Source organism: Podarcis tiliguerta (assembly GCF_965153285.1).
Source record: "Podarcis tiliguerta genome assembly, chromosome: Z".
NCBI lineage: Eukaryota > Metazoa > Chordata > Lepidosauria > Squamata > Lacertidae > Podarcis > Podarcis tiliguerta.
Genome location: NC_139553.1, coordinates 22,032,459 through 22,045,380, shown reverse-complemented (window position 1 = coordinate 22,045,380; position 12,922 = coordinate 22,032,459). Strand labels below are relative to the sequence as shown.

The window sequence follows — 12,922 nt, the reverse complement described above, 5'->3', positions numbered from 1 at the left end:
CCATTTTGTGAACAGACACACATTCACAGCAATCATTTTGTGGCTGCGTCCACAAACACACACTCAGAATTCCAAATATGCTGCCAAATGTTGGGAAGCCCTGTGCTAGTGTGATTGAATATTGGGAATGAGAACAGACAACTGGCACAACAAAACTGACGTCGATCTTTCCTAACAGTGAAATTACTTGTGAATACTTCCATTTGAGATGGTCATATTGCTGCACTGAAATTCCACAGTATTAAGGCTTTTGTGCCCTGTGGCCCAAGTTCAGTTCTGTATCAGCGAGCAAACGAGTTTTGCTGCCAGCTGAACCCTTAAGTCCAAGCTGACACTAACACCTGCCTGCATGTTAGATCAAGGCCCTTTCCAAGAATAAATTTTTATATGCTGCTGCTTTTTTAAAACTGGGCTACTGCACAAACAATTCATTCCACTGAGTGGTAAGTTCCACACCAATGCCATTTCTTAAGACGTAGCTCTGGATCCATAAACCAGCATGTCAAACTGTTAACGGACAGCACTGACAGGAGGCACTTCCGAAAGCCTCACGTCGCAGCGCTTGCTCCAGCTTTCTGACGATGCTGGCATTTAGACCTAGTCCATTATCTGTGCCTTGCACCATGTACTATTAGTTTCATATTGAGCTTTCTTTAGGAAACAGAAGAACTGAATCAATTTCTTGGGAGGATAAACTTGCAGCTACAAGGAGGTGGTGTTGGGGGGGAGCTACAATTATACTTTTCATCCATGAAAGGCAAATCAGAGGGTACTGAAATCCCAGCAGAAAACACAGATTAATTAAAGTCTGCATTTTCTAAATCTGTTATTCAACTCAATGCAGCTGTTTGGTGTGTGTGTTTCGTAATTATTCCTTTGCTGTGATTCTCATTGTATGTTCTTACTACTGATGTGCTGTTAGAAAAGGACCTTGCACTAAAGGGTCTTGTTGGTTGCTGAGAACATACATGCGAGAGGATGCACAAGAAGGCATGACAATTAAATTTGTTTTCCTGTGTCACCTCAAGCTACATGACAGCAAGGCTTACCATATTAGTGGGTGCTTGAATGCTGCAATTCCCTTTTGCAAACTCATGCCAGCAAGAATGTCTCATTAATATATTTACCCTGATGCAGTTGTGTTAAACTAGCATTGTAATTTTGGAAATGGCTGTTATGCGAAGGTTTCCATATGTCTGCAATTTCCCAGACATAGCTGGAATACTGTAGTCGGAAACCGATGTTTAAAAACCGATGCCAAAAAAAAAGCTCAACAACTTTTGTGTTGTTATGCAATTGTGTCAAAATGAACCTAACCAGAGGTCAGCAAACTGTCTAGGCTTGGTAACCAATAAGCATTTCTTCTAGACAGTGAGAATAGAGTAAAAGTGCCTGACTGAGCATGCAGAGAGTGCCTTCCCTTTCCTGCATCCTTCCCTCTCTAAGGCATGGACAGAAACTTGTAGGACAAAAGAAGCATGTCTCTTTTTAGAGATTAAACATTGTGTCTTCCTCCTTAGCAAGTATACTATTGTAATTAAATTAGCAGTGTCAATGTGCACATCACCAAATATGTTTAACTTACTGATGTTTTGTTGACCATCATGGTCATATCAACCACAGAAAAAATATATACACTAACACAATATTAAAGAACAGCACCAACCAAAATATAATTTTACATTACTCTATACTACTACTGGGAGGGACGTGGGTGGTGCTGTGGGTTAAACCACAGAGCCTAGGGCTTGCCGATCAGAAGGTCAGCGGTTCGAATCCCCGCGACAGAGTTAGCTCCCATTGCTCTGTCCCAGCTCCTGCCAACCTAGCAGTTTAAAAGCCCACAGTGCAAGTAAATAAATAGGTATCGCTCTGGCGGGAAGGTAAAGGGTGCTTCCCTGTGCTGCTCTGGTTTGCCAGAAGCGGCTCAGTCATGCTGGCCACATGACCCGGAAGCTGTACGCCGACTCCCTCGGCCAGTAAAGCAAGAGTCGTCCCAACCCCAGAGTCGTCCATGAATGGACCTAATGGTCAGGGCTCCCTTTACCTTTTATACTACTACTACTACTACTACTACTAATAATAATAATGATGATGATAATAATCCATGTTTTTTTCTGGAGGGAAGCATGGGTACGCATACCCCTAAACATTTTGTGAATCAAGAAACTGAATCTTTTTTTTAAAAAAATAGTTTCTTCTCTAGAATGGTGAACCATCAGTTCCGTTGCTACCCCGGATGGTGGCCTCATTTCCTGTCACGGTGTTTCCTGAGTTTCAGACAGAAGCGAGTGTTTAATGAGAGTACCCCTAAAACATTTTTTTTAGGGGGAAAAAGCACTGATGATGATGATGATAACAATAAAGGTTAAAAAATGAGAAAATATCTAAATATGAAAGGTGAAAGGAACCAACACATTAAAATAACACACATTGCAATTCACAATATTAACCTTGCTAAAATTTCTCCTCAGTTTTTGGGCAGCTGCTGCAAATCTCACGACTGTGTCACCAAATTGTCAGAATCAAACAACAAATATGTGATTTCCCCTGGATCACCACCACTATGAGATCATAATACTTAAAGTCAGAACAAACCAATTAGAAAGCAGACTCCTACTCTCAAAAGCCCATTTCTGGTTTTTCCCTAAATCCCACCTAGCTCCATTTGGGGCTCCTTCCACTTGGGAATGGGTGAGAAATTTCATTCAGTTCACATTTCTAATTAACACTTTACCAAACATTGTGCAAACACAGAGATGTGGCAAGATGAACTCCACACCTACCTAGAATGTTAAGCCTGTCCGGATTGTATCCTGGGACTATGATGATGCTTCTTGATTACCTAAATTAGGAGAGAGGGAGAGGGAAAGAGGTATGTGTTTAGAAATCTTTTGAGTTTTGTGTGGCTAAAATGTCAAAGGTGGCTACTGTCAAAGGTGAGAGACACACCTGTTGCTCCTCCCACTTTTCCTTCTAGATCCACTCACTTTTGCCTTTGGCCCCGCCCACCACTGGCATGTGTCCCTCTGGAAAGTTCCCCTTAAGGAAGTGTGGTGCTCAGGATGAAAAAGGTTCCCCATCTATGCCAGTGGTTCCTATACTTTCTGGGGCCACTGTCCCCTTGGTTCCATAAGCTCATCCCCAGTGGCTCCTACCCAACCATATGAAAGCCATATTGAGTTCCAATTGCGAAAAAGGTGTGTTATGTATGTATGTATGGATGGATGGATGGATGAATAAATAAATAAATAAATGCATTATTTAGAATAGCAGTTTGCTTGACCAACTAAAACTCAGAACTGTAACAATTAATTGCACATTTATTCAGAACCCAGTTAAAACTATTAGGTTTAATTAATTCAACTAAACTTATGAACTTGATCCAGTGATGCCAGCTCTTCAAAGTCTGATAGTCAATTACGCCTTCAGCGGCCCCCTGCTGCCTCCATGCCTCTTAGCAGCCTCCCCAGGTAATCTCACCTCCTGCCTTCGGAACCACTGTTCTACATTATCAACCTTGCTCAAACAGGAATCTTCCAACTCATTGTTTAAAAGCAGCAGAATGCTGTTCATAGAAAAATATCATCATCACCAGGCATGCATTAAACACACACACACACACACACACACACACACACTTTGAACCAAAGCTCTGTCTTCTTTCCTTCCTCTTTAAAATAAAATAAAATATACATCCATGATCAAAGTAGAAGGCGGCCTGTTCTGTTACTGAAGGAGGTGAAATTGCCACAATGTGAACATTGCCTCAGATGCACCCAGTAATTCAATGCTATCACTCTCAATGTATTTCATAGCCCTGACACAGCTGTTCTCCCCCTATGGAATGGAAGACTATACTCTAGCACACATTTCTTTCTTTCTTTCTTTCTTTCTTTCTTTCTTTCTTTCTTTCTTTCTTTCTCTCTCTCTCTCTCTCTCTCTCTCTCTCTCTTTCTTTCTAGAACAGGCAAGAAAGAAGAGCACTCGCCTCATCTCATCTTGCCATCCCCTTTTCAATCCTCTTAGTGCAAAATATAATCAGCATTATCTAATAGCAATGTTAATATTAGCAATAAAATTACTTCTCGGTGTAATATGTAACACCTCTTAATTATCCACGTACTGAGTAATTGCATAACCCATAAAGGATGCATCTCCCAAAAAACCCCCCAACTTCTTCCCATTGGGACAAAGTGCCAACTGGGATGGGGATAGAGGTCTGCACCTTGAGCCAAAAGCTATCAGCTCGGTATTGTTATGAGTTGTGGGTGTATGGGTTTGTAGGTGCCAGATCCTCTTAAATTCCTGGGTCCAATGTGAGTTATTTTATTATTTATTGAATTTATATACCGCCCTATACCCAGAGGTCTCAAGGCGGTTCAGTGTTTGGAGTGTTAAAATTGGCTGCCAGACACTGGATTTTGCAAAGCGTTAAAATACAGGTGAAACCAGCTTCTTGTGTTCAGGAAATCACCTGGGGAAATCAGCCAAAGACAAAGCCACAGGGAAGGCAATGGGCCATTAGGAAAGCCAGAGAGAGGAGACTTTGCCAAGGGCTCCTGGCAGGCGCCCCTCCTCCAGCTTTGAGTTTGTTAGCAATAGCTTAGAATTGCAGATGGCAGGATGAGCTTGAGGTGGGGAGGTGACAGTCTGTTAAACACAGCAAGATGGAAGCAGAGAAAGAGAGCCATGGCTGGTGTCTGTTTGAATCCAGGGCTGCAGCTATGGGAGAAGCAGGGACCTCTTGAAGTGTAATGCTATAAACCCCCTCATCTTAGGCTCAGGTTGTATATATAACCAGGTTGTAAATAAACCATAAAGACACAACAGTCTCAGCTATGCCTCATTTTCCAAAAAGAAACCCTGGGTAAAGCACGCCTAGAACCCCTGGAATCTCACACCGCTCAGAGATTGGGGTGGCATGTAACAATATGTTGGACTGAAGTCTGCAGTCTCTACGGCAATGGCTAATCCACACAGAGGCAAATGGCAAAAAGAGCACAGCACCCCATTGATGGCAGCAGGATCTAAACCCCAAACAACAGTGGTAGCCAATCTGGGCAGCAAATCTGGACTGGGAGGAACAGGCAAGAACAACAGAGGGAGAGAGGACTGTCATCCAGAGAAAGGGGAAGGAAAAGACCCAGGAGTTGTAGAATGGAGCCTTGGATCCAAAATAAGATATGTCTAGGGGGCTACACATAGGGAGGGCATACTACTCTACTGACCAGGAAATAAGATTCAACCTGAAGAAATCACGCAACAGGGACTATGCTCATATAAATTGCTGGTTGGGTCATTTGACTGACAAGATGTTTGGTATCTTATATATTTGTAAATCGCTTATAAGTCCTGTGAAGATGATATGGAGGGGATAGGTGGGTCCCAAGAAGGAGGGGGAAGATGTGGAGCTAGATGACCAAGCAGGGAGGTGCATTGAGGCTTGAACAAGGTGTCTGTTCTAGAGCAGCATGAGTTTAGAGTGTTGGACTAGGGCCTGGGAGACCAAGGTTCAAATCTTGACTGTACCATGAAGCACACTGGGTGACCTTGGGCCAGTCACTGCCTCTCAGCCTAACCTACCTCACTGGGATGATGTGAGAATTAAAGGCAACCAAGAGCTCCTTGGAAAAAAGGCTGGGATATAAGTTCAATAAACAACAAATAGAAAACAACATTCTGAAAGAGGCAGGCCAAAGCAAAGGAACAGAATCGAAAAGCAATGGGGGAGTTATGACTGTAAGGATAGAGTACTTTCCATGCAGAGAACCTTCCATAATATTCTATTAATGCATGGTGAAGTTTTAATAAAATGAGTCATCAAGCACTACCATTCTGATCTCTTTCCTCCAGCCAGAGCTAGTTTAATTAGCTCAAGATCATTATACAAAATGGGGAAGGTGGGTGGATTACTAATACAGCCATTCCCCACCCAGTTTACTGATAAATGACATAGGCTTGTCACCTAAGTTAATCTCTTACAAAAACTGAACTGGGCATGATTTTTAATTTTTTCTCCCCTCTCCCCTTTAAAAAAATATTTCATAGTTCTATCTCACCTACCAGGTTGCTAAATCAGAAAACTTACAATCCTCATCTTCATTATCATTATACGCTTCTGAAAGAACCTAAAATGCATTGTATAAAAATTACAAACCACTTCACTTATGACCCAGTGTACAGCTGTTTGCCACGATTGGGAGGCCTGCATTTCCTCTCTCTCCCTCAAAACACGTGAAGCCATCTCCACCTGCAGGAGCACAAACCAATTAAAGGTGCCAAAATTTATGATGAGACATCCTCAGATCACACCACTAACCTTGATGGGTGCCATGTACCCAGAGTCTGGCAGTGACCAGAGCACAGTGTTATGGTGTCACCAGTTAAGGAGCCAGGCTGGGTACTTTGATCTGAGCCTGGTGCTGCTGTCAAGGGACCACTGAACCCAAGGCTAGTAGGCAACAGTCTACCAAGCCTTATTCCACAGAGTATCAAGGTCTGTGTAGGACCGACGTCAGAGCCCTCACAAATGCCTTCCACTCATTGTGAGGAACTGAATGCCTTCTACAGGACACCACCAATCTAGGGGAACAGGTAGTATACCAGAGATGCAGAAGACATGCCCATCTTCAGGCCACAGGGTCAACCCTTTAAGGCAGTGGCCCCCAAATTGGGTGATAATGCCCCTTGAGAGCAGTGAGATTACCAAGGGGTACTAAAGGGAAAGGTGGGCAGGGGGCACTGGAGGTATAAATGTCTATCAGATTTAGAAAAACTGGTATCATTGGATCAAGTTCACCAGTTTAGTTCAATTAATTAAACTAAATACTTTTAACTGGATTTTGACTAAATGTGTAATTAATTGTTACTGCTTTGAATTCTATTGTGTTATTGCCTTCCTTAGTGGGTTGTGCAGCTCACTGTTCTGAATAATGCTTTCTATAGGGTAGGCTGGAGTGCGTGGGGGCATGGGGATTGAGTTCATGGAACCAAAAGGGTTCTCTGAAAAAAGTTTAGGAGTCACTGCTCCAAGTTCCCCATAAGGGGGCACAGTCTAGGCGTATGGGATGGGAGAGGCTCACAAGTGCTCAAGTCACTTCCAGCGCTAGTTGCTGTCCATGGTGCTGCAACAATGGATCTGCCTTGCTCTGTGGCCTCTTCCACAAGACCAGACCAGGGCAATGCAGGAGAAAAGAGCAAATGAACCAAACACACTGGCTACCATATAATTCTGTCCTAAAGAAGCCATGAGAAAGACGTAAGGAGGAGAAAGGAGACAGAGAAGGGAAGCTAGCTAGACAGCAAGAGGACCACAAAATCAGAAGAGGGATGAGAAGAAAACCTAGAGTATGCAAAATTACTAAATTGGGAGGGAGAGATAAAATGAGTTGTAAAAGCAGGATTCTCAGGAATCTATGTTTGTTTGCTTTCACCTTCGGGGGAAAGAAAACAATTATTTGATTAAGTTTAGCTATTACAATCTGATCTCTGTCTGTACATTTATGTGCGCACACAGTGCAGTTTTGTATTTGAGCAGCCTGGTAGGCATGTATAATATGCATGCAATGTGGGTACGAGTCAGGGATAAAGGCTAACTGAGGAGCGGGGCAGAGAGAGAAAGAGACTATGAATCAGACGACAATTAAGGTTCAGCTAATGTTTGCATCCAAATGCCAGGACTATGGAATGAAAAATCACATGATGCAGCAGTGCCTGGTGGGGCAGCAGGAAGAGACCACCTGAGAATTCCACTTACTTGGTCCTTGAATTTCATGATGGAAGAAAGGTGTGTGTGTGGTGTGTGTGTGTGTGTGTGTATATATATATATATAAGAGAGAGAGAGAAGGGAAAAAATGAATTAATGCATGTTCTGGGAGAACTCTTATTTAAATAACCAGGAATTCAGCAGCATGAAAGCTCAGGTTGCAAAAGCCCTATCCTGGCCTTTTAATCCCTAACATAAAGTGGGAAAGTGGACTGAAGCACAATAGCTCCCCCCCCCCGCCCCATCTCCATCACCCTCCAAGAATTAGAGGAATTGCTCCTGAAGCAGGGCACCCTTTCTACATGCATAAGATCCTTACAAGAGCTCTGATCTTACTAAAGCTCTGATCTTCTGCATTTCTCAAATATGCAGGGAGCCTACACAACTCCTGCAACACCTTTGCTTCCAACAAAGGGTTAACACCTAGGGTTGGGGGGAGAAACCAAACTTTGATTCATCTGAGAGGGATAGATTTATGAGAATGGTGAAGCTCTGGACACTCATTCCTGGTCGCTCATTCTCAGATAGCAGGCAGATTTGCAGCAACTGCTTATCTGGTTGGCAACCCTTCAAAGCCATTCTAAGACTTCAGCAATTAGAGCAATCATCCAGCTGTGCCATAGAGAGAGACAAACATCTCCCTTTTTATCATTTCCTGCTCTGGGTCATGGGAAGTTACAGCTAAGGAGTCTCAGGGTTGGCTGACTTGGACAAAAATGTCCAGCTGTATAAAACCCATTTGCATCAATCAATCAAGGTCCCCGGCTAAATCCTAACTAGCATTCTGCTTCCCTTGCCCGATACTTACAGCTGGGTTTGGACTCTGCAGCCATTTCTCATGGGGCAGTGGGGAGAGAATGATGGTGAAGTATTAGGGTTAGTTAAAATAGATTGTTTTATTGTACCTGCTCTTCCCCATCAAGATGTCTAGAGCTTGCAATCTTTTATGTAACTCTTTTATTCTATTGAGCAACAAGATCTTTCTGTAGCTGCTATTTTTGTTCTTTAAAAAAATTATTTGGGTTTATAGAGAAAAATACAAAACTTAATATCAAATATCTTTTTCTCCTTTTTTTTTGGTCCAAACTAAGCCTATTTCAAACCTTTAAATAAATATGTATTCTTTACCTGCTGGTTTGGTCATGGTGTGACTTGCCATGATCTGAATCTAGTGTCTGGGCCTAAACTTGAGCTATTGCACAACAAGTTAGTTGAGGTTCCTGGTGTTGAAGAGTGAACTTCTGGCTCGTGCCCAAGAATCTCCTAATAATTGGATCTATTGATTGGGCTTCCCTCAGACTTAGACTGGAGAAGATGGGCAGCAGCTTTCAAACAGGGAAAACTGGAAAGGGATGTCACCAGCATCCTAGTCTGACAACCATGGATCTAAAGATCTGCAGAGGATGGGTGGGCCAGACTGTTGAAACAAAGCTATTATACTTGCAAGGAATGAAAGAAAGCACAGCAGAGGTAACTAACATGGCGCCCTCCGATTCCCACCATCTTTGGCCATTGCCCATGCTGGCTGGGGCTGATGGGAGTTGGAGTCCACATTGGCTACCTCTGCTAGAGAGCAAGTTCCAGTAAAACTGTGGCAGTTTTAGGTCAAGATGCTGGAAACCTTAGTAGTTGAAGTTCTGGGTATATATAACAATCTGTGAAATTCAGGAACAAATTATAACCCTTAGTGTAACTTCATTAAGCAAGATAAACTCGCTTTGGTGATCATGTGTTAAAGGAGTTTCTGCCTCTGAATGCCTTAACGAGAACATAAAAGGCATCTGCAATTTCCACTGCATTCTATCTCAAAGTCAACTCGGCAAATGTCACTATGCTAACACTGTTTCTCTTCATTGGGTGTGTTATTTAATAATGACAGCAAAACACTTCTTCGTTCCAACTCTACAGAATATAAGAGCACACAGTTGCAGAGCTACAATGGATTAATTTGCACAACTATTGCTTTTTTGTTGTTATCTGACACATATTCAGAGTTGATTTTACTAACTGATTTAACTGACTTAAAGGGGACTTGCTTGTCAGATGTATAAAAGGGGCTTAAGAACATAAAGAGTTGCTTTCTAAAAGACCTACACACAGAGAAAGCTTGGTGCTGTTAAATGAGTACATTCCAGACCTGCAAGCACCTGGTGCAGACACCTGCTGCTGCACAGACCAAAACAAGTGCAGGTGGGTTGACCAAAACAATGGAATGCCACACAAAGAACCCATACAGTTCAGTATCTCTTTTCTAGTGGGTACTGATTAATCGAGTTTACTACTGGTGTGGAGGCTGGGAGGGGCTTGCAGTTAGGGAAAGCCCAAATTGTATATACACTATATGCATCAACCATTTGGTCTTAAGGCTGCAATTTACCAAATTCAATGGGGGGGAAATCGATGAACAGTAATGAAGGCTTGGAAAATAGGCACACATGAACAGAAGATTCTGCTCACTGAAGCAAACATTCAGATCCTCCAAATGATGGAGAATGCATATAAGTAAAGGTAAAGGTACCCCTGCCTGTACGGGCCAGTCTTGACAGACTCTAGGCTTGTGTGCCCATCTCACTCAAGAGGCCGGGGGCCAGCGCTGTCCGAAGACACTTCCGGGTCACGTGGCCAGCGTGACATCGCTGCTCTGGCGAGCCAGAGCCGCACACAGAAACGCCGTTTACCTTCCCGCTAGTAAGCGGTCCCTATTTATCTATTTGCACCCGAGAGTGCTTTCAAACTGCTAGGTTGGCAGGCGCTGGGACCGAACAGCGGGAGCGCACCCCGCTGCGGGGATTCAAACCGCCGTCCTTTTGATCGGCAAGCCCTAGGCGCTGAGGCTTTTACCCACAGCGCCACCCGCGTCCCTATGCATATAAGTAGGCAATATCAAATGGGTAATGTGCACACTGACCAGCAAATGAACCTATTTTCCCCTTGGGGACTATCCACATTTCCTGGTCAATGTGTGAAACTGATGCTGAGGCTATGCAGATGAGTCAGGCACCATCCAAGGCATCAAGTCACATCCTTCATCATCCACAATAACTAGGCAATATTCAGAATCCTTTGTCAATGGTGCTATTTTGTACTTATTAGGTATTAGGGCATGCCATTTTAGGGGGTAACTTAATTTCTGTCATTTTAGGGTGTAACTTAATTTCTGCAATTTTTTTCAGGGATGGGTCTTAAAAATAGGTTTTTGGGGTGTGAGGAATTCAAATCTGCTATCATGTGCTATTTTGTGATTGGACAACGTTTAGCTTGGTAAGTCTATGTTTGATGAAGAAGCACATAAACTGCTTTTGGAAAATCAAACAATTTTAATTTCTGAAAATGTCAGGTAATGCTTAATAATGATGATGATGATGATGATGATGATGATAAAAAAACTGCAAGTACTTGGCAATAATTTTTAACAATTTACTCCACGCTCCTTTGTGTAAGACACCTACTTGGCGGGACTCCAATTTCAGAAAATGGCCCAAAGGATAGGAGTTGTTGAGCTTTTGGGGGTAGAACTGCCCAGAGTTATTGAGCTTTGGGGGGGGGGGATGCAGCAAATCACTAACCTGATGGTTGCAATTGCTCGTCCCACTCATTAACGATTGCTCGCGTCTGCTACAAGCGTCTACCCGATCGCCAACAGTGGAAGTCTACAGGAAGCACAATTGCCGCAGTGGCAGCCAATCTTCAGCAGCCCTTGACACACCCATTTCCCATAGCCAATGCAAAGAAATCCTTGCTGCAGTCACCAATCACACTACAAATCGCCAATGACAGTCTGCTGCTCATGGCTGCAACCAATCGCTCATCACCCATACCCACTACCTGTGTATAAGATACCCCAGGTTTTTAAACCTTCTTTTTCAGTAAAAAAAAAAAAAAAAACACCTAGTCTTATACACAGAAAAGTATGGTATATGCAATTTCACATACATTTTACTTACCAAGCAAAACTAAATTAATTTAACCATTTTTTTTCAATTGCCAAGTCATACTACAACTTTTTAGCAGCCTTCACACCCTAATTAGACATGCCTTCATGAAAACCTGCACAATCATTAGCAATCATACACATTTCACCAGGCAACCTACATGCATTAGGGCACTGGGGATCTAGATTCTCAAAATAATAGCTTTATTCTTAGCTACTAAGAGTGTGACAGGGCAGTGGTCTTCTACTTCCTCTGTTCAAAACTGCCAGCACTATTAAAATTCAACACCACACCACTGAACACAGCATGGCATGTGAGGCTGTGGAGTGAGGAATGATGTATGGCCATGGACTACTGGAATAAAACACTGGGTAATTGCATGAATCCATAAATGGTTTGAAAGTTCTCTAATACAACTCAGCCCAACTAACCCTTTAGATCATTTCACACAGACCACTGGCTTTGACCCTAGAAGTCTTTGGTGACTGTTATGAATGCATGAGCTGCATGAACAACTAGATAGTATAAGACAGCTTTCTGTGCTCCTGAGTCAGATACCGTAATTCATCCATCTTGCTCAACAGTGTTGACACCAACAGGAGCAGTTCTTCAGGATTTCTGGCAGGAGCCAACCCTATCCTTACCAAGAGATGTTGGGAATTAAACCTGAAGCTTTCTGCACATGAAGCAAGTGTTCTACCACTGAGCTACAGCCCTTCCCCACCAAAAGAAACTCTCTGCTAAGTGCCAAAGGGAACTTTTGCTGTTTGAGACAGAGGGTATGTCCTGCCAGTCACCCAAGGTTGTTGTGGGGATTAAATGAGAAGGGGAAATAACAATGTATACTACCATGAGCTCCTTGGAGAAAAAGGTGGCATATAAATGCAATCAAATATATAATAAATGTTGTTGTTGCTGTGTTCTTGTTTTAAAAAAACAGGCTGCACCTTTTGCAATTATTGTGACAGAGCCCGAAATAATTTTCTCAGGTGATTAGTATATACAGAGTTAAATTTTCCCATCAAACCTGATTTAATTCAAGTTTAAAAAGGAGTTAGCAGGCAGCTTGTGTGTGTGAATAATTTGAAAAATGCTTAGATTCTTTGTAACCCAAAATTAAGCAGGTGGTGCCATACTCCTTAATGGAGAGGGGAGGAGAAGATGTAAAAAAGAAAGGGTTGCACTATGCCTGGTATTATGTCTGGAGAAGGGGCAAATGTG

The 12,922-nt window shown here is 42.7% G+C and overlaps 1 protein-coding gene across 2 annotated transcripts in view; it reads right to left on the bottom strand.

Annotated features, from left to right (window-relative positions):
• NEXMIF (neurite extension and migration factor) overlaps positions 1–12,922 on the bottom strand; it is a 207,942-nt gene that overhangs the window by 73,774 nt on the left and 121,246 nt on the right. For both annotated transcript variants that reach the window (XM_083423392.1, XM_083423393.1), the window contains exon 3: positions 2,787–2,845. The gene's annotated coding sequence lies outside the window, so the exon portion shown is untranslated. The remainder of the gene's footprint in view (positions 1–2,786; positions 2,846–12,922) is intronic.